This window comes from Schistocerca piceifrons, chromosome X (assembly GCF_021461385.2).
Source record: "Schistocerca piceifrons isolate TAMUIC-IGC-003096 chromosome X, iqSchPice1.1, whole genome shotgun sequence".
Classification (NCBI taxonomy): domain Eukaryota; kingdom Metazoa; phylum Arthropoda; class Insecta; order Orthoptera; family Acrididae; genus Schistocerca; species Schistocerca piceifrons.
This window is the reverse complement of record NC_060149.1, coordinates 786,568,660-786,590,359: the sequence shown is the minus strand read 5'-3', so window position 1 is coordinate 786,590,359 and position 21,700 is coordinate 786,568,660. Positions and strand designations below refer to the sequence as shown.

At 37.9% G+C, this 21,700-nt stretch overlaps 1 protein-coding gene across 2 annotated transcripts in view; it reads right to left on the bottom strand.

Moving 5' to 3' along the window:
• The window catches only part of LOC124721462 (ligand of Numb protein X 2-like), a 579,832-nt gene extending 559,470 nt beyond the window's left edge, over positions 1 to 20,362 (bottom strand). Inside the window, exon 1 of one of the 2 annotated variants that reach the window (XM_047246450.1) lies at positions 20,336 to 20,362. The gene's annotated coding sequence lies outside the window, so the exon portion shown is untranslated. The other variant, XM_047246451.1, reaches the window with a different exon arrangement.
• Between the last annotated feature and the right edge of the window lie 1,338 nt (positions 20,363 to 21,700).

Sequence of the window (21,700 nt, the reverse complement as noted above, 5' to 3'; positions counted from 1 at the left end):
ACTGCGAGATGGAGACAAGCAAGCGGAGGCTCCATTATGCTCTGGGGAAGATTCAAGCGGGCATGCGAGCCAGTGGAACTCGTGCAAGGCACCATAATGACCAACGAGTATCGTACACTGGTTGCAGACCACGTTCACCCCTTTGTGACGATTATGTTTCCCAATGGCGATGGCATTTTTCAACAAGACAATGCGCCAAGTCAAAGGCCAGGAGTGTGATGCAGCTGTTCGAGGAACACAGTGGCGAGTTTTAATTGATATGGTGGCACCCCAACGCGCCAGAACTAAATCCGATCGAACGCATCTTGGATGTGATTCCCGGAATTTACGAGAATTAGATGACGTGTGTGCAGTTGTGCTGCCGCCAACTTCCTCCAGCGACCTACCAAGGCCTCATTGCTTCCATGCCACGATGCGTCGCCGCTGTTATCTGACAAGGAGACGGCACGACCGTGGGGTCTGGGATTTGTCCGCAATTTTGTGTGGTGAAAGAGGACACCTAACACCTTACGTGGTTAAAATATTAGGACGCACTACTCGGAAAATCCCGAGAAAAATCGATCCAAAGTTTCTTAGGTGCCTTATGAGTATAAAATGTGAGTACACTGCCGAGCCGCCGTCTGGCCTACATGGTTAGCGCTCGGACCCTTACGCCAAAGGTCTCGGGTTCGGTTCCTACTCCGGCACTTTTTTTCTTCTGTTGCTTGCAAAATTGCAGCGCATGTAACAGGAGAATCGTGAAATTAATTCCCGGGAAGACTGTATAAAAATTCATTCTATAATTCACCATCAATTATCGTCACCAATATTCCGAGACATGATTCAATATGCCTGGTTTGCCTCAAAATTGTCAGAAACTCTAAACATTTTCGTAAATGTTAATGGGGCATGTTTTTGTACAGATTTAATGCAAACGCCCTGTGATTGTAAAAAATCCGCTTTTATATGTTGCGCAAGGTGTCGCAAAAATTATTGCTTTGTTTGTTTTTACGATAATTACCACTGCGGTTCTTGTTTATAATTATTATATGTATAAAAATTGAATGTTGTCCAATCGACTTTGATATTCTGATTAAAAAGGCAATGTTTCTCCTCATATACTTTACAATGAAAAATGGAAAACCCACCGCCATGAATTGTGTTGTTGGACAAAAAGAAAATAATTTTTATTCAATGATGAAACAAATTTGCTAAAGATAATGTAGGTTTGGGAAACTTTCTGAATAATTGGTGGAATAACGAAAGAAAATGAAACAGAAGAAAAAAAATTCCAGAGGAGGAATCGAACACGGGACCTCTGACGTAAGTATCCGAGCCCTAAACATCTAGGCCAGACGGCGGCTCGGCAGTGTACTCACATTTTATACTCATAAGGCACCTAACAAACTTTGGATCGATTTTTCCCGGGATTTTCCGGGTAATGCGTCCTAATATTTTAACCACGGTAGGTGATAGGGGTCCTCTTTCACCACACAAAATTGCGGACAAATCCCCGACTCCACGATCGTGCCATCTCCTTGTGAGCCAAAGATGGACATACCATATTAGCTACGTGGTTAGAACGTTCTGGCTGATCAGTGAGTGAGTGAGTGAGTGTGTGTGTGTGTGAGAGAGAGAGAGAGAGAGAGAGAGAGAGAGAAATATTATCACTACAGAGATGATGACACATTAAGTTGCTATCTAGCATCTTTTGTGCAAATATAGTAATTATGCATAAAGCCTTCAGTACCCAGATAAACAACACCACAAAATGAGTATCCTGACCAAGACATCAGAATCATATCCTGTCACTTGAAATATTAATGTGACTAACTCATACAAAACATCATTGTCACATCCCTTACTGAAACCCTCTCTGGATCCAATGCCTGCAGCTCCATGACACTCCAGATGCAAAACATTTGCCTTACTTATCCTTTTTCACCTTTTATTCAATCTGTCAAATGTTGATTTACTTTTTCCCCTAACTTCCTTTTAGCACTTTTCACTATTCAGCTCATATAGTCTTCTTACAAAAACATGATGATCACTCCATGACTGGAAATGACCTGTACATGTATCTCAACACTTTTCAACAAACTGACCAAGGGGGAAAGAAATGTTAGGGCAACTTGACACCAAGGAGGAGAGCACTGAAAATTTCAGCATATATTTCTATGGTTTCTGTAGCATACTACTTTTGATGTAACTTTAATATTTGTAGCGATACTTAGAAGCTACTGAAATGATGTCCACTATTATTTCACAGTTCCTCACTCACTATCTAGAAGCAGTTTCCCATATATTCCCAGTAACAGGAGCTATCCAACTAAATGATTAGCTAAACCCGAACAGCTGTAATGGGGTGATTTTGGACAGTGCAACTATTTTATTAAAACAGAATAGATACAACATGGACTCTGCCAAAATTACTTAACTTGGAGGAACACAGTTTTTATTTCTTTGGTATGAATTCTGTCTGAAGATTGGAACACCCAGCATGGTCAACAATATTGTTACATTCTTCACTTCCTGCAAGATCATTATAAAGAAAATGAGACCAATATTTGTTTTAGAAAGAATGGAAATCGATATACAAAAAGAGCAAAATTAGCCCAAGTAAATGTACAAAGATGTGCTGAAAAGTTATTTGTCTGAATTTTTTTATACAGAAACACGTAAGACTTTCAAAATGAAATATGCGTTATTACCATTCTACATCTTTATTCTGTAGGTCTCCATATTAGCAGCCTTCTGCTACTAGAGGGTTCCGATTGTAGCATTTAAAATGGCGGTGTGTAATGCACTTATGTTGCTGCTTGAGAAACAATTTCAAATTTGAAGAGAGTGCCTACACATGGAGCATAATGGAAACAGATGGATGTGGGACCTTGCATTGAGATAAAGATAGCTGATATCTTTCACCCGAGCTGTCAACCTTAGGTGTGCCTGACCACACTGTTTCCAGCACTCACAGAAAATTAAAACATTGTGTCAAGCTCCGCTAATGTGCCACATGGCATAGTGACATAGTTATATGTACATGGTTACTAACCTCTCAATTTTCATTTTCTACTGTATCACCGCTTGGGTCCTACAACTGTAATAGCTCTATTTTGATCAAGAAATTATATCAAGAGGTTATCTGTATTTTGCAATTTTTTCATGTACTGCAGTGCCATGTCACTCTGTGGCCCATTGGTATAAATATATGTAATTGTTCATAAATCCTGTATTGGACTGACTACTCATAAGCCATCAACTAAATATAAGCCACTCACTTAAATTTGGGACAGGGTGGGGGTGGGGTGGAGTGTGGGGGGTTGAGTGCGAGTAGGTGTGGTGTGGGTGTGGGGGCTGGGGTGGGGGGAGGGGGGGGGGAGCGGTGGAGCAGAAGATAAGAACTCAGTGGAGCAAAATTGACGCTACATTAACCATTTGCAAAAGCTGTTCACAATATGGTCACTCTCAACTACATATTTTTATGATGCAATGTAAATAAATTACACAGATATCATTTGGCACAGACGTCAATGTTAACTTCACTATCAGTATTTCTGCCCCCCCTCCTTCCTCCCTCTGCAGTAACTGCTAACATTACAGCAATTTTTTGTTTTTCATTACCAGTTATTCTAAATGAGATAATTTTTATCACTGTCACACTGCTCAGCACATCCCAAAAGACAGGTGTCAAGGATAAGAGTGCCACTGCCACATTTGGATTACGTGACGCTGGAAGTTGACAAGTATCTTGGCCATAATCTTCTTGCAGACTCGGTGCAAATGTCATAGTTTCCTGGAAAGATGGGCCACTTGTATGTATAGGCCTGTGCACCTATCAATTTTCCCACTGATTTCTGTCTGTGGTACATTTAAGCCTTTGACATTTCCAAGGCCTTTAAATTGAGTAAATTTTCTTCATGGAATGGCAGTTTGCAGCTTAATTGCCAGTTTGATCCAACACCACCCATTACGGTACACATTAGATTTGTCCCAAGCACACTTGTTGCCAGTTCTCTGTTAGATAGACACTTTGCATAATGAATAACTATGGGTTTGAAACTTGTATTGTAATTGTGATGAATTCTGAAGTTTGTTTATTTTCTTTTGATGCTGCTCTCATGGTGAAAATTAAAATTTACTCATTTAGAGAAAAACTGTGCCTGCCCTGCCACGTAAAATAACGGGACTGTGAACACCACCAAAAACGAAATGTCAAGAAACAAAGATGATTACATTGTTACCTCACGTACAACGAAAATTCCCAATTACTAGCTGACATTACTACGAGTTATGCACTATGGTCGCACATTTGCCTGAAACACCATTGACCAACTACTGAAAGAGAAATGACGGAGTATGTGTTAATATATTTCTGACAAAAGAACTGCTGAACAATTGCACAGATAAATTAATAAGCAAGTGAGAAGGGACTTGATGATTGCTTAGACTGTGGAAATGGGAGTCCAAACTGAGGTACCCTTACTTATGTTTGGCCACCCTAGGGACAAAAATCTTGAAGCTTTCCTCTGCAAGTGATAAACTTACTTCACAGTGAAAGGAACCAACTAGTGGTTGAAAATGCTCATACTGCAACACATTTAGTCAAGAAGGAGACAATGTACCTCATGGTGACATCCACAAATTTCATTGTGTATGAAGATCTTTGTCAGACATTGCTTGCAACATACTGAGGGACACTGACGAACTGGTCATAAAACTGAAAATCTTTAAAGGTCATTAAGAAGTTCATCAAATTATTGCACACGATTATTTGCATAAGTTGCACTGGACTCACATTCAGAATGAAAGAGGTAGAAACCCCCGTCCTGCCATCTGGAAATAAGGTTTCCAATGGCGTCTTTGAATCACTTAAGGCAAATATTGGAATGGTTTCTTTGAAAAGGCCATAACCTATTTCTTACTTCATCCTTGGTCAATTCACACTTTTCTATCTCTAATAAACTAATTTTTAATGACGTAAAACCCTAACCTATCTTCCTTCTACACGGTACATTCTGTTGAGTGAATAAGTGAGGACACATTCACAGACACATTATGAGCATCTGACAAGACCACAGAAGGCAGAACATTGCAGTATCACAGGGGAAAGGATGAAAGTATGCGGAAGATATAATTCTGAAGCCCCAATAAATTTAGTTAGCTGCAGACTAGTGGAAATGCGTGGAACAGATGGCAAGGACAACAGCACCTCAAGACTGGATCAGTTTACAGGAATGATACAACTAAGCACTTTTCAACTTAATCACTTCCAAAACACAAGCATATAAATGTGTTGAAAACATCACAAGCACATATAGCATGTATGTGGTGAAAGAATGTGATCTGTGCACTGACAAGAACTCGCAATCAATATGCCACACTTGATAGGTGCCAAGCAGGATGTCTTACTTTGTTCATTGAGTGGTCCTACCTGGCTGGCCCAGTATAGCACTGCATGTTGTTCTGTACTAAGCCCATACTACTGGCTGTGCTTGGTATAAGTGTATCACCATACTTATTGTATTGCAACCTGTATCTTTCAATACCTTATCGGGTGATCAAGAATTTTTAAATGATGACACTGGCATATTTTAGAGACTTGGTATTATTTATCATGACCACTGGTGAATATTCCAAGAGACTGTCACATGACATATATTATGTATATGTTTTAGCCTAGCATGCGTGCTGTTGAACTATAGGTCATCAGAGTATGTTCATATATAACGAAACCCATTGTGGCTTTATCACTGCACCTAAAATACCAACTGTGGTAGTTTGCTTAACATTTATTAAGCAGGTGATCATAACTTTTTGGCACATCAGTGTGTTTTATGTAATTTAAATGCAAATAGAAAAGTATGGATACCATAAATGTCTCTAATCCACAGTCCTCAATGTGCATTGCTGTTATGTACAGCTGATGTGTGTCCATGTTTCCTTATTTTTCACTAAGCAGATTTTATACTTCTGAGAAAAAATATGTATTTACACTTATTTTGAACATCTTTATTTAAGACTTTTCCATGGCAAGTGTCTTCAATTGACATTTCTCAAAAATAGCACAGCTGCTGATAAATGTACATCATGACAGACAGACAGACTAAGTGATTCAATCGAGAATCTAAAGCTGGTGCAAGCATATTATTCATGTATCCAGCAACGCCTCAGAAACCATCAAAAAATAATAAAAAGCCAATCTAACAAATATTCAGTGGATACTGATGAAATACCAGATTCTATCATCAAAACAAGTGAAACATTTATTGTAAAAGCAATAGTAAACATCATAAACTCGTCATTTGAGACTGGTGTATTTCCAAATAGACAAAAAACTGCAACAGTGCAATCTCTGGATACATAGGGTGCCAAAGATGAAATCGCTGACTATAGCCTAGTGTCAGCTTTGTCAAGCTTCAGCAAAATTATGGAGAGATTAACAGCCTCCTTCAGAAAGGAGATTGACTCACAACATGGCTTCAGGGCTGGAAAATCCTGCCAGCTGGCAATTTTCACCCTCAGATAGGATAACCAGCAGTCTTTAACGGTTTACTGATGACACTGTAGTGTACGGAAAGTGTCATCTTTGAAGGACTGTGCACAAGAATACATGATGAGTTGGATATAATTTTTATCTGATGTTATGACTGGTAGCTTGCTCCAAATGTGGGAAAATAAGAAATTCATGATGCCGTGAGGTACGAGATGCATGCACTTATACACAATACACTTACATATGCTGTTAGAATTCTCACTCAAAATATAAGTTGCTCATCGATGATGACAAGGTACAGATGACAATTATTGAACTATATAAAATAAAATCGTCATAACTTCTGAACAGTTTGCGTTAGGATGTTCAAATTGCACGGTTGGCCGCGAGGCATGAAGAGAATTAGCATGCACATGTGCCCTCTTGTTGTCAGCCATTTTCACATAAAAACGTTATGATACACGAAAATTGGTGCATTTGGAGGCTGAGAATCTGCATTTCATGATCAAAAAGTCTCTTTACCCTCAACGGGTGATTGTATGGTGTGCAAAGTCCAGTCATGGAATAATTGATGTGACATTCATTGATGGCTCAGTGACTACCACATGGTACGTGAAGGTTTTGGAAGATCATTTCATCCCCATTATCCAAAGTTACCCTGATTTTGATAAGATGTGGTTCACACAAGACAGAGCTCAACCACATGGAAGCAGGAGTGTGTGTGATGTACTGGAGGAGCACTTTGGGGTCGCATTTTGGCTCTGTGGTACCCAGAGGCTACTGGCGTGGGCCTCGATTGGTCACCATATTCTCCGGATCTGAACAGATGTGACTCCTCCTTGTGGGGCTATATTAAAGACCAGGTGAACAGCAATCACCCCAAAACCATTCCTGAGCTCAAAACAGTCTTTCAGGATGTCAGCAACAGCGTCGATGTTCCGATACTTCTGCAGGTTATACACAATTTCGCTATTCGTCTGCGCCACGTCATCGTCAATGATGGCAGGCACATCGAACTTGTCATAACCTAAATTCGAATATCTGTAGTGACGTTTACATGTTGAATAAAGTGTGTGCACACTGCAGTTTGTAAATAACTGTCACCCTGTACTGTGGCAATAAGCAGTTGCCACTGTCACATGGAATTATTTTCGGGGAGAAGCCAACAATTTGAAAAAAATAAATAAATAAAAAATTAAAATAAGTAGAATACTGAAAAAGATTATCAGAATGATAAAGCAAGGTAAATGAAATAAGCCCAGTAGACCATTGTTTAAAACTCTGCAAGTATCTTCACACATAACTGTGATTTTCACTTATAAGAAGCTAGGCAGAGACTTAACTTACAGCTAAACATAGTAAGTACAAATATATGCAAGAGAAGAGTCTGTCACACTGGAGATGTTACACTATCATATGCCTTCTTATTTGAAATACACACTACCACTGAATACATGTAAAGTAAAGCTTAAAAAGTTCTTGCTGGACCATTGTTTGTACTCTGTGTTAACTACATTATTACTTCGTTCACTGTGCAGTATGTTTACCCACCTCCATAGTGGAGGTCACTAACACAAACATGTGGTGGCACTCGACTGCAAGGTAAGCTGATTCGAATCTGGGTGGTGGTTAAAAGTTTCACTGTCAATATTTAGCCAGCAAGGGGAGGAGAGGTGGTGGCACAAAGTTCCTGACCACTAGTCTTTGCGCCAATGTCCTGGATTAAATTCCAAACCTCTCTGCAGTCTCTCATGAATTTAGGGCATGTGACACTGTTGATGGTGATCTGTGTGTCAGATGGGGACGTTCAGCACGTTAACACCCTTGGTGTTATTCAAGTGGAGTAGGCAGTGTGTCAGCACTGGTTTCATCCTTTCCCTTCCCTTTGTCCATGACAACACAAACCCAACACTACACTGTAAAAGCACTCATCATAGTCATCCAAACAACACAGATACACACTTGACACTGCATAACAGATCGGAGGAAGTCAATGGCAAACCATCTCCACTAGTACTTTGCATGAGCAGGATTCCTGCATCTGCTCACCCTATGCTCAATCCCTGAGTATGGGACTGACTATTACATTTTATATTAGGTTTACAGTATTATTAACTTTATGTTGAACTTGTAGACTCATTTATTAACCACTTTAACTAAAAATTAATTGCATTACCCTTGGCTTGTTGTATACGGTGTGTCCAAATAATTCATTAAAATAATTTTCTCAATCAAACCAAAACTAAATAAACCATTCCAATTAAGAAAAGGACAGTTCAATAGCACTTGCTTCCTTTTCAATATTTTAACCACCTATCAAAAGTAAATACTGTCACTCTTAAAGCTTAATTTTACAATAGTTTATTAAATGCCACATTTCTTACATGAGGTTTTTAACAGCACAGCTGCAGCACAAAATGAAGTGGACCCCAAATTGTTTTGTTAAATATATTCTTGGACTACATGGACAAGCAATGAAATAGAACAAAATTATTTACATAATTCTCATGCTTTATTTACATAAAAAGAAAAATGCAAGCAGTAACAGATTTTTTTAATGAAACCATCACCATAGTTTTTTATTATTTCCAACAGAAAATGCTTAAAATTAATTTTGTTACAAATAATTTTAATACTTTCATTTCCCCTTTGCTACGTAAATTAAGGAGTGCACAAAACGTTTCACCTAAAATGAGGAACTGCTGGGTACCATGACAACATGGCTTGAAAAACAGCTGACAGGCATTTTTGCCTTTTTTTTATAATTGATTGTACATAACCTTTTTCTGATGGTGAAATTTTTTAAAATTTCTGGTCCCCTCCCCTGCACCTTTCTGTGTATTCTCAGTTATGATAATTAAACATTTTTATTGGTCTTCTCCATTTATTCCATAATTCATGACTGTCTCTCAGAACAATGTAAGAACACAAGGCCCTTTTAATTGGCAGCTAGTTGACCCTCATCATAAATCTAAGAGATGGACCACGGGTGTTATGCCAGCCGAACATTATTAATATGGAATTTTTCACACACTGATTTATAAATTTTGAACTGTTTCTCCAGTTTGTCCAAAAACACACAAACTTAATAGGATTAACTATTATTGGTAAAGACTAAAAGTTTTACAAAAGTTACCAAAAACTTCTTCCTGCCCTAATCAATTGCACGAAGTTTTATGATCTGTGACAGTAAGTGATAATATGTTTACAATAAGGTACAACTGATACATAAAAATCAATAGTTATGCATAGTTGATATGGAAGCTGACATTAATTTGCTATTGCACTTGTACTGAAGAAATGTCTACCACATACTGTGATGGAATTTAAGGCAATAAACAAGAGAACAGCTTATCTGACACTGCTACAAAAATGCTTCCGTGTTACTCAAGTCAGTTCTTCTACACCAACTGAGAACAAAGACGGCGATGGGAAGGATGACTTCTCCGAAATCCTGGAAAGTATTTTGTTGATTTTGCCATTAGCTTAGCAACTTCCAATAATTTGGTTGAACTTGGAGCCACAACCAAAACAAATTTTCTGAATGACAATAATGTGCCACACTAGCTGTTGTCACTTGGATTAAAACATTTTTTCCCTATAGTGTTTATTACTGTAAATTTTCAGGTGCCCATTAAAAGAACATAAAACACTTAAGCCAAAAATTACATAGGTTGTGCACTGTTAATGTTCAATGGGTGGCCAGATTATCTCAGCGCAATTCAAGCAACATTTGGTGCCATGTTTATTTTAAAAGTCCAGCCATCCCACAGCATTTTAACAATGTATGAACAATATAAATTTTGACAGTAGCTCAAGTATGTACATTTAATAGGTAATAATATACATTTGAAAATCACTAAAAACCCAGAACTGTACAGACTACAAAATAAAAGGCTATTTTAATCCAAATAATGACAGTCAATTTGGTACATTATAGTCATTCAGAAAGTTTAGCAACTATTGCAGGCTTCTGAATCATGTCAGGATTGTTACCACATAAGGAGTTTCATCGACGAATGTGCATGTCACCAGATGGGAATACAATAAATCCAACTGACTGTGGGGCCACTAACAAGAGATTCCAGGACTGTACAAAAGATTTGGAGCAGATTGCAAAAGGGATTACTTTCTAGTCATTAGCAAGATGAATTTTAAACTGAAAACTGTGTACAGGAGGGGCAACAAAAGGCCAATCAGTACAAACGGTAAGAAATAAGTCTCAACGGCAAGCTGCAAATAAGGAAACATAATGATAATGTAGAAGAAACAGGTGAAGTAGAACAGTCAACATCAAGTACAGGGTAATGACATACCAGTGACTGATAACACCAGAAATGGAAAGCAGAAGGGTAATTGGCGGATTAATGATGCATATTAAGATGCAACTGAAGTAAAGAGGACATTGTGGGATTAAATGGCTAGATGAAATTATAAATGACAGAAGAATGAATGTTTCTTGGAGGCTACAAGAGAAACACAAAGCCTTGTAAACATGTAAAAGCTGAAGAACATTATTTAGGTCTTGAGAATGACAGTCCAACAATGCAAGGGGCAACTTTTGGGCAATGAAAACCACAATAATTGATACTCAGATGAAAAGAAGTGTTAACAATACGTGCAAATTATTTTGGCATTCCTCTAGATTAAGATCCATTGTAAGAAGAAGAATGTCAGAAGATAGTGGAATGGAAAGGGGAAGGAGATGTAGCACCAGTGACCACATATGAGTGAAAGGGCACCTTCAGTCACAGGAACAAAAATGCATCTAAAGGGAATGGAATTGTGGCACAATGGCTGAAAATTGAGGGAGATGTGCTGCAATGTGAGATACTGCACCTCACATACAGGTCCTGGAACACTTACAATTCCTGATGAATGGCTAGGAGCTCTAATAAACCTTGTCTGCAAAACAGGCCACAAGACAGGCTGCAACACATATCAATGTATATTGCTCCTTATCATGATATATGTGATATTTTTGATAATTTTATGAGACAGACTTGAAAAATCTGTGGAGCACATCTTCAGGGACGTCGCACAAGCTTTTGCAAGGAGCAGTCAACTATGGACAACCATTTTATTCCGAGACAGCATAAGCACAATTTGGACTTGAATGCCCTGTTTGTAAAGAACACCTGTCATCAACCATGTTTATAAACTACACCTGTGTTCAATCCACAGTTTGGTTTCAACACCACAGTCCCATTGACATTTAAAAACAAGGCACTTGACAGCAGTCACTGACAGGACCTAAATGTTATCACGACAAAGTTTAATATAACCAAAAAGCTGATAAACCTAATAAAAAGTGCATATTAGTATCAAAGCTGCAAATTCTGTCAGAGATTTCAGTTCCAATGGTGGCTCATACAGAATGATGCAATACATCCATTATTGTTTACTCATGTAATGGATCGCTAAACACACACAAACTGTGCAGTGATATAGAAGTGGATGGATATCATATGAATTAGACATTTATTTGAAGGTTAAAATACAAACAGAATGGAAAACTTTTACAGTCTCTGAAAGACTCTGACACCCAGCAATTTTTTACACGAAGGAAGGTAAGTATACTTATCCATATCATCATATGCCAAATTGTAATCTACAGCTTCGAAACAAACTACTAGGTATGTGTGTAGGGGGGAAAACCTCAAGATCTTCAAAACGAGGATGAAGAGCAGAATTTTTGGAATGCTTAAAGATGGACAAATAAAGAATTTTATGATATGAAGAATATAAATCTGATTACACACATTATAAAACAATATCAATTTTGGTCAGCTGATCATGTAGCTTAGATATCTGAAAATGCAACTAACATTTCTGTGACTATGGAAATTCATACCATCATCCTGGTAGACTCAGACCACATTGGCTGGATGAAATGGACAACGATCTAATCTTGCTGAGTGTTTCAGATGACTCAATGAAGGAAGCTCTAAATCAAAGGACATGCAAGCAGTATGTAATGCCACTGTGTGGTCTTCAGGGCCTGTGATCACTGGGTGATGACAATAATGATGTATGCTAGTAAAACATGCGATGTATAAGACTCCTTAAGCAAGAATGTATAATGAAATAAGACCCCACTGATTGACTATAAACTGTAAAACACAAAAAAAAAAAAAAATTGGTACTTGTACAATTCACAAAGAGCTTTCATACAAGCTTCCAGTTTGTACATGTTTGAACAAAGTGAAGGATTAATCGCAAATTGCGCTTCTGACAGCCATTTATGAGCACATTAATAAGGCTTGCTTCGAGATACATAGTCTTAGTCTTTAACTCAATGCCAGTCAATAAACGACCTTTAACTTTGTGCTCGTGATCAAGGAAACACAATAATAATAAGAAGTGTCACCTATGTATAGTGCCTTATATCAGACACAGTCTGAGTTGAGTTGGATATCACATACAGTGGAAACGAACATTTATATGCGCCACGCAATTAACAATGAAACTGCTTCTGCAAGAAGTCAACAAATGGTGCCTGTCATTAAATACTTGATTGCTCATTTTCACACAATATTCTGCAAACGTCAGCGACAAACGAAATATGGATTTCAATGAGGAACTTCGCCTATTTACATAATTGCCTGATCAGATATCAAAGTCCCTCATTTCTGCCAATTAAGAACTAGGATCAAAAGGGAAAAAAGTGTGAATAGTGCTTTAACTGCCCTTACGGCCACCACCACAGTGATATGCTAACAGACTTGAGGTCAACTCAAAACCTTCACAAACAAAGTAAACAGCTCCAGCAATTCTTGTACATTTTCAAACTGAAGATGCCACACCTACTTTTCTCCAAGTTAAACAAGTAAAAGCAACTGTAGACTAAGAAATATACCACAGATCTGTATCCTTGTCTATCAGATATGTTTGATACTATTGTGTAGAATGATCGAAGGACAAATTAATGAATAAAAATGTAGACTGAGGGAATCCAGAAATTTGTTGCACATATTACATGCACAAACAGAAGACTGTTGCTGAACAGAAATTGGAGGATGAAAATAAAAAGACATAAGGAACTTGCAAGAGACAAATATGCAAAAATAAGTGAATAAGAAAAAGATAACACCATAATAAAGCTACAAGGTCTGAGATTCCGTATTAATATCAAAGTTCCGGTACCAGTTTCGAAAATGCCACAGTATTAGTGATGGCCTCAGTGAAACCTATATCTGCACTACCTGAAAAAAATGTGAAGCACCCAGAAGGGGAGGAGAAAATGAAGTGGAACTTCATAGGTTGGGAAGATACGTGATGATGTGATGCTATTTCAGTGGTCACAAAATCAAGTCGAATTTACAAAAAACTTAGCACTAAGTGCCTACTTATCAGTATGACATTGCACTTCCTCTGGCCTGGATGTGTCCACTGATTCACTTGAGAAGACTGCCATAAAGCCATAGTATCCTCTCTTGAGGCTAGTTTTCCCACAACTGTTGTAACTGGTCCTCAATATCCTGGATACTGGTATCGGGTCGGAGTTGACGTCCAAACTGGAAGCTGGTCCCACATACAATCTATTGGGGATAGATGTGGGATATCTTTAGCCACGGGAGTACCTCAACATCGTGCAGATAGCCCCATTGAGATGGCCGAAATAATAGCACTGTACCTCTCCAAACAGTGACAGAATGGGGCTTCTCACCAGGTCATCGTCGTACTTGCCGACAGTGGACGTCGGGGTTGGGGGGAGCTGTTACTGCAGAACCATGATTTATTACTCGACACAATGCAGTGCCACTCATCAGCAGTGTGTGCTTCCTCATTGTAACACTATTCCGAACACAGCTATTTGTGTTGTGGTGTTAGTGGCAGTCTAGGCACAAGACAGTAATTCCCTAGACCAGATGCTGCTAGTATGGCATGACAGACTGTTCCACGGGATCCACTACTTGTTTGCAGAAGAGATGATGTACTCGGTGCACAATAAAGTGATCCCCATTTGCGGCAGGCACACATGGTCGACCAATTCTTTGTCCACTGGTGTGCCTGCTCTAACATTGCTGTGCAGTCCAACACAGGGCCACTGTCACAGCCAAACACCCCACAAACCCGGATATTGTGCAATTCAAACAGCCAGCCACAATGAGGACCTGTCCAAATTCTGTCATGTGCCGATAACGCCATCTCACAAGAGTATGTGGCATCTCCGTATCTTTTGCAGTGATCATTTGACATATGGCACTGTTATGCATCTTATGTACCCTGATGAGCTCGGTAACCACACTCGGCAGGAACACTGCTAATGCACCATGACGGTGTGTACATGTCCAAAGTTACATTGATATCTGACCGTGTCTTACGGGTACTTCATATTTTTTTGTCAGGAAGTGTGTTGTGAGACCGCAGTTTTTTCATTGAGACTTCACTATCTGTTGTAACAAATGGAAAAGAATGTGGGCATTTGGTAGCCTTGGAAACACAGCCAGCACTAACGTGCAAGTTACATATACATCTACATTTTGCAGAACTGGGAAGTGCGTGTCCACTGTCTAATTCAGATGAAGACCTTTCTGGCCGAAAGCTTATTTGTTTCACCATCTTCTTGTTGCACCTCTCTGTAACCTGATGTCTCCACTATACTGTGAGTAAAAATCTATCCTTCTAACAATGTTGTCATCAGTCCATTGTTTGATTTCATCTCCTTTTTCCCCTTCATGTTTTTGCTGCCATACTCAAAAATAGTAGATACAAGATGACAACATAGTTTTTCACAGCAATATTCTTGAATATTTGCTTTACACAGAGTTGAATCCTGAGTTTTTGACGGCTTCGTCGTCACCATCATCATCCTTGTGGGGACATTTTAGTAGGCAGTGGCAGATGGGATCTAAGGTATGCAACAAATAACTTTTTGTCAGTGAACGTATTGCCAAGAAGAATGTTGACAAGCCAATCCCATGTACACTGCATTGACTTATTATTTGTTCTGTTGAAGCAGAAGCAGTTGTGAGGCCAGTGTGTGTCCATTTCAAAAGACAATTTAAGTTCAAGAAAGCCCAATGGGAAAATTTCACACAAGAATTTGACATCAAAGTCCTAAAATTTGATCCACCTATGGCGATGTATGACAAACTTGTTAAATCAGTTCGAGTCACTTCATGCAAATATATTCTCGAGAGGATGCAGACAGAAGTATATCCCGAGACTTGATGAGGATTCCGAGACTGTTGCAGAGATATGGACAATTATTTGATAATGACCCAGTTTGTGAGGAAACAATACAATCTGGTGAAGACATTCTGTATACTGTATCAGATTCCAGAAGTAAAAAAATGATATCAGAAAGCATGGAAATTTTTGAAGATCCCAACAATGACCCAACCATTGCTCCTCTTGATCTCTCAAAGATATTTCTCAACTGCATTACCCATCAATTACTTCTGAATTGTAAGACAAAAGGAAGATCTACAAACTCCAAACTCCTGAGAAACGCTGACAAGAAAGACCTCGGCACTCCTTTTGTCTTAGAAGGACTGAATATAGTATTAAAGTCTATGGAAAACAATAAAGCTGCAGACCTAAACAAACTACAAACAGAACAAATTAAAATGTTTGGACCTTCTACAACATAGTAGATATTAAATCTTATGAACACATGGATTCCGAAATTGCAAATTCCCGAGATCTGATGCAAAGCCAAAGTAGTAGCACTTTTAAAGTCCGGAAAAGAGCCAACAGAACCAAAATACTTTCAAAAGTTTCACTTCTCTGTCATTTTTATAACATACTGGAAATGTTGATTCTAAATGGAATATTACAGTACGTCAACAAAAGCCTCAAAAAAGAGAAGTCAGGATTTCGCTCAGGAAAGTCTTGTAATGGAGAGATCCTTAATTTGGTACAACACACTGAGTCTAGTTATGAAACAGGTCAAGTCACAGGTGTGACTTTCACTGATCTCACAGCAGCTTATGATACAGTTTACAATACAGTTAACAACAAAAAGCTGGTTAGAAAAGTGGATTCAGTCACAAAGGATTATCATTTAACACAGTTCATCCAATGCTTGGTGCAAAACAGCAAATACTTTTTCACACTGAAAAAATAACAAAAATCAATGAAGTATTCAGGAACATGGTCTCCCTCAGGGAAACGTTTGTTCTCACTGTTGTACAACATCTACACAAATGACCACCCAAGTGTCACTGGGACTTGTAATGGGACACCCTTTTCTAACATAACCTTTTTTTTATAGAAATAACTGATATCATTTATACTATCGATTCTTTTACAGGTGAAAATTATATCAGCTGTTTAACTGAATGAACTTCATATGATTCTGTATACAATGTATTATATTTCAGGCTGCAATGTATAAAAAGAAATTATGTGTTACAATCGATATGTACTAACAATTAAAATTACTCTTTTTTTTAATTACTCTTTTTACGAAACTCTGGCATATTTGAAAATCATATTATTAATTGCACAATCTAATGCTAATTATTAAATTTATTTCTGGATTCATTTACAAAATAATGATATATTTTAGCAAATATTATTTTGTCAAGAAAGCCTTTAAATTATTTTGCTTTGTAAACTCTTTGGAATATTGTGAGTACTGCAGAATATAGGTATTAGTGGGCATACCTCTGCTGGAAAAACACTTTTTTTTAAATTTTGTCTACAGCAATGTAATTTGAATATTAAGTAGAAATTGTAAAAACAGTGTGATATTTAATAACGTAACAAAGAATAAAATTCAAGAAATATACAGGCAAATCTTCATCAGTTATTTAATCAGGAACCCACAATGTTAAATCAAAATTTCAGCCACAAGAATGTACCCCTGGATGCAAGACTTGAAGCCAATAACAAGAAGAGAAAATGAAGCTAAGTAAATAAGTTTCTCTTTTGTATATCTTATGCCTCTCAAAGCTTTTGAAACTAATGAAGACACTATGAAAAATTTAATAGTGATGTGTGGGAGGGTAAGATTACAGACTGGACCATTTACTTATGCTGGTGATGCAGCAAACTGCTGCCCAGGGCAAAACTTTTGAGGAGCTGGAGATATAACTTACAAGAAATCTTGAAGAGCCAGCCAAGTACTATGATGCCATCCACCTGAAGCAAAATCCCAGAAAGACCCAAGTTTGTGTATTTCATCTATGATATAAGGGGGGGGGGGGGGAGAAAGTGCTCCAAACACTTGCCCCAGCACTATGTCTCTGCAATTGAATATTTTGCACCAATCTGTCAAAAGTCTGTACATGCCAAACAAGTTGAAATAGCTATGAACAAGACAGGACACACTGACACGCTGTCTGTTACCAACACCTATCAGTAAACTCTACCAAATTATGTGTATAGCAATACCAAGTATTTTGAGGAAGGCAGCTACAGATGTGGGGAAGAAGAAACAGGAAACTATTCCCAGACATCCCATTTGGATACGAGGACTAACAACAAAGACCCACATCAAGAAAGAGATTCATGCAGACAACTACAGCAATTCTTTCATCTCCCGGAACTTGTCATGTGGAACTTCGGCAAGATTCTATACCTGAGGCACACCGAGAAAACAGTCGGAGGCTCACATCTACCTTAGGGGACATGAAAGACTCTGAATAGGATGGGAAATGGGGTGTCATGGTGCAAAGTCAACCCCACGAAATAGTGCTTCAGCAGTCATTATGGAATTTGCCACTGTGGTGACTGGCAGGATCAACATCATTTACTATTCTGCAGGAACATGATTTTGCTGCAGCTAACAAAATAGCAGTAAAAACTGTCGAATACTGGGATCTCCACAGAATATGAAGAGAATTATCTTGCTATTTTATTGTTTGTTTTTCTTTATCTTCCTATTTGAATTTCATAAATTGGTGTTTTAAATACAAATCGTTGTATTTTTGTTGTTATTACTTTCTGTCTTCACTTTACTGATTTTCTCTGAAGTGGATACTTTGCATATAATTGATTTTCATTACAGTATGTTATTAAAGCCCTACCAGTATTGTAATAAGTTCATGTCCTAGGCACGTAAAAGAAAGAATTAAATAAATAAATAAATAAATATTTTAATTGGCCACATTAAGTCATGGGAGTCACCGAAAGCTCAAGATTAAGTACAAATCTGATGCAGCAAGAACTCAATAAAGCACTTATTCATAAACATAAGATGTTTCAACTTCTTTATGTTTTATCTGTCATTTCACTCTCTCTCCATATGCACATCATTCAGAAGTTACAACTACAGCTTCGTGGACTGATCACTGATACGAAAATCCTCACTATACGGGATTGTATATGGATACACCACAAAATGAAACTGATACACATGCAGACTACATACACAGAAAACTGAGCAAAACATTTTTCATAATATGAATACTATGAGACTGTATGTCATTTGATGGTCTCAGACTGTATATTTTGCTTAAGCCCAGTTAATACTGAAGTATTGTGTAATATTCTGGGAAAACTGTGGAGCAAATCTGTGATCATTTTGATAACAGAAAAAAGTATGATTAATAGAAGGGGCACAGCAAAGATCATTACATTAAGAAAAACTGTCACTTCCATGTACTTACATACTAAATAATGTAATTATTATAAAAGAAAAATTAAATAGTAGCACTCCACCTTTCAACCATAATTAATCTGTACACAACTACCGCATAATGTAAATAAATGATGTATGCATGCAAGAGAAAATTCCGCCCTGTTATAGAAAGGCATACTCCGTCCCAAACATCAGACTAACGCATTACCCAAATCCACAAAAATACTAATGAACAGACAAGATTTCACAACTATGAATGATTATCTGGCCAAACACATCTACAAAGTAAAGGAGTTCCTAGAAAAATAAACTGTAGCACCCATTACAATTTTATCTGGACAGTGTATAGAGTAATAAAATATTGTGTAATATTGCTTTTTGCTAAAAAGATGTGTGAAAAATTTCAAGAATTGTAATTCATAATTAAGGACTAGCCCAATACCGTTTATAAACTCTGAAGTCCTACTAGATACACAGGACCAATAAACCAACACTCTGAGGCTTGTCATTATCATCAAACTTCGCATTAAGTTACAATCCCAGAATTAAATAGTGGCGATGGTGTAGCTTTGTAAACAGCATCGAGTGTTAGGGAAGTAGGTTCATCGTAAAAAAAATATCTACAGTTTTCAAAGAAGAACTCTCAGGCTGGTCATCCCTAGTCAACCAATGTGACACGCGATTCCATCAAAACAAAACGTACGGCTCACAAAGCCTTGTCAGTCCAACTGAACAATATCATGGCAACTAGCGCTATTTGCAACCATTTCTAACACCCTAAATGACGTCTTATTTTAAATTTTATTGTGATTATCACTCCTTCTGTCGTTTCCTACATAGGGCCTATCATACACTTTATTCGATGGTTCACTTTGCATTAACTGTAATAACAGCTCTACGGCATCCACAAGAAAGTATAAAGTAAAAAAGATGTATGGGACTACTATAGTAAATTCTTGTATCTGCATAAACAATGTCTTGAACATTCAAGTCGTAGAACACGAACTGACTTTTGCAAGACGCAACGTGCGTACAACACACATCGTGAAGCTTATCTCTAGAAAAGAATGCAACAAACCGACTATCACGAAATAAATACACGACTGATGAGCATTATCTGAAATTGTGTGTGTCTGGACGTAACAAAAAAATGACGTAATTATTTTCATAAAAAAAGAAAAAAAAGAAATTGTCGTTGGTAATATCAAGTAAACATGTCAAATATCGACGCTTAATTATTCAAATACAGAGAACAGAGGTACAAGCCTTTTGCATAATTTTTAAACGGTACGTATAATATTACTTACATAAACAACATTACATACCACAACACGCTGACAGCTACAGGTGTTCCAAAGTTACCACTCAAGAAACACAAACGAAGCAGCTCTCGCTTGTTCACTGGTGTAATCGTTGAAACTTTTGCACATATCGATATTAGTTTCGTTGTCCTCAGTTATGTTCTGGGTGCATTCTAATTTCTATTTTCTCTACAGTTTTTACCGTCTATATCTCCCTCTAAACCGTGATGTCTTAACAGATGCCCTGTCATCCTGACCGTTCTTCATGTCAATGTTTTCCATAAATTCCGTGCCTCGTCAATTCTGCGGAGAACCTCCTCCTCCCTTACCTTATCAGTCCACACAATTTTCAACATTCTTCTGTAGCACCACATCTCAAATGCTTCGATTTTCTTCTTTTCCAGGTTTTTCACTACCATACGAAGCTGAGCTATAAACGTATATTCTCAGAAATTTCTTCCTCAAATTAAGACCAATGTTTGAAAGTAGACTTCTCTTGGCCAGGAATGCCCTTTTTGCCAGTGGTAGTCTGCTTTTTATGTTCTCCTTGCTCCGTCCGTCATGGGTTATTTTGCTACCTAGGTAGCAGAGCTCCTTAACTTGATCCACTTCCTGATGACCAAATCTGATGTTAAGCTTCTCGCTGTTATCATTTCTGCTATTTCTCATTACTTTCCTTCTTCTTCGATTTACTCTCAATCCATATTATGTACTCATTAGACTGTTCGTTCTATTCAACAGATCTGTAATCCTTCTTCACTTTTACTGAGGATAGCAATGTCGTCAGCAAATCTTATCATTAATATCCTTTCACCATGAATTTTAATTCCAGTCTCGAACCATTCTTTTATTTCCGTCATTATATCTTCGATACATAGACTGGACAGTAGTGGCAAAAGACTACACTCCCGTCTTACACCCTTTGTAATCCGAGCACTTCGTTTTGGTCTTCTACTCTTATTGTTCCCTCTTAGTTTTTGTATGTATTGAATATTACCCGTCTTTCTGTATAGCTTACCCCTATTTCCCTCAGACTTTCGAACATCTTGTACCATTTGACATTCTCTAACGCTTTTTCCAGGTCAACATATCCTAAGAACGTGTCTTGTTTTTTTTAGTCTTGCTTCCATTATAACCCGCAACGTCAGAATTGCCTCTCTGGTGTCTTTACCTTCTTACCTTCCCTGAAGCCAAACTGACCGTCATCTAACGCCTCCTCAAATTTCTATTCAATTCTTCTGCATATTACTCTTGTCAGCAACTGCAAAGCATGAGGTGTTAAAGTAAATGTGCGTGAAATCTCGCACTTGTCGGCTCTTCCAGTCTTCGGAATTGCGTGGATGATGATTTTCCGAAAGTAAGATGGTATATCGACAGACTCATACGTTC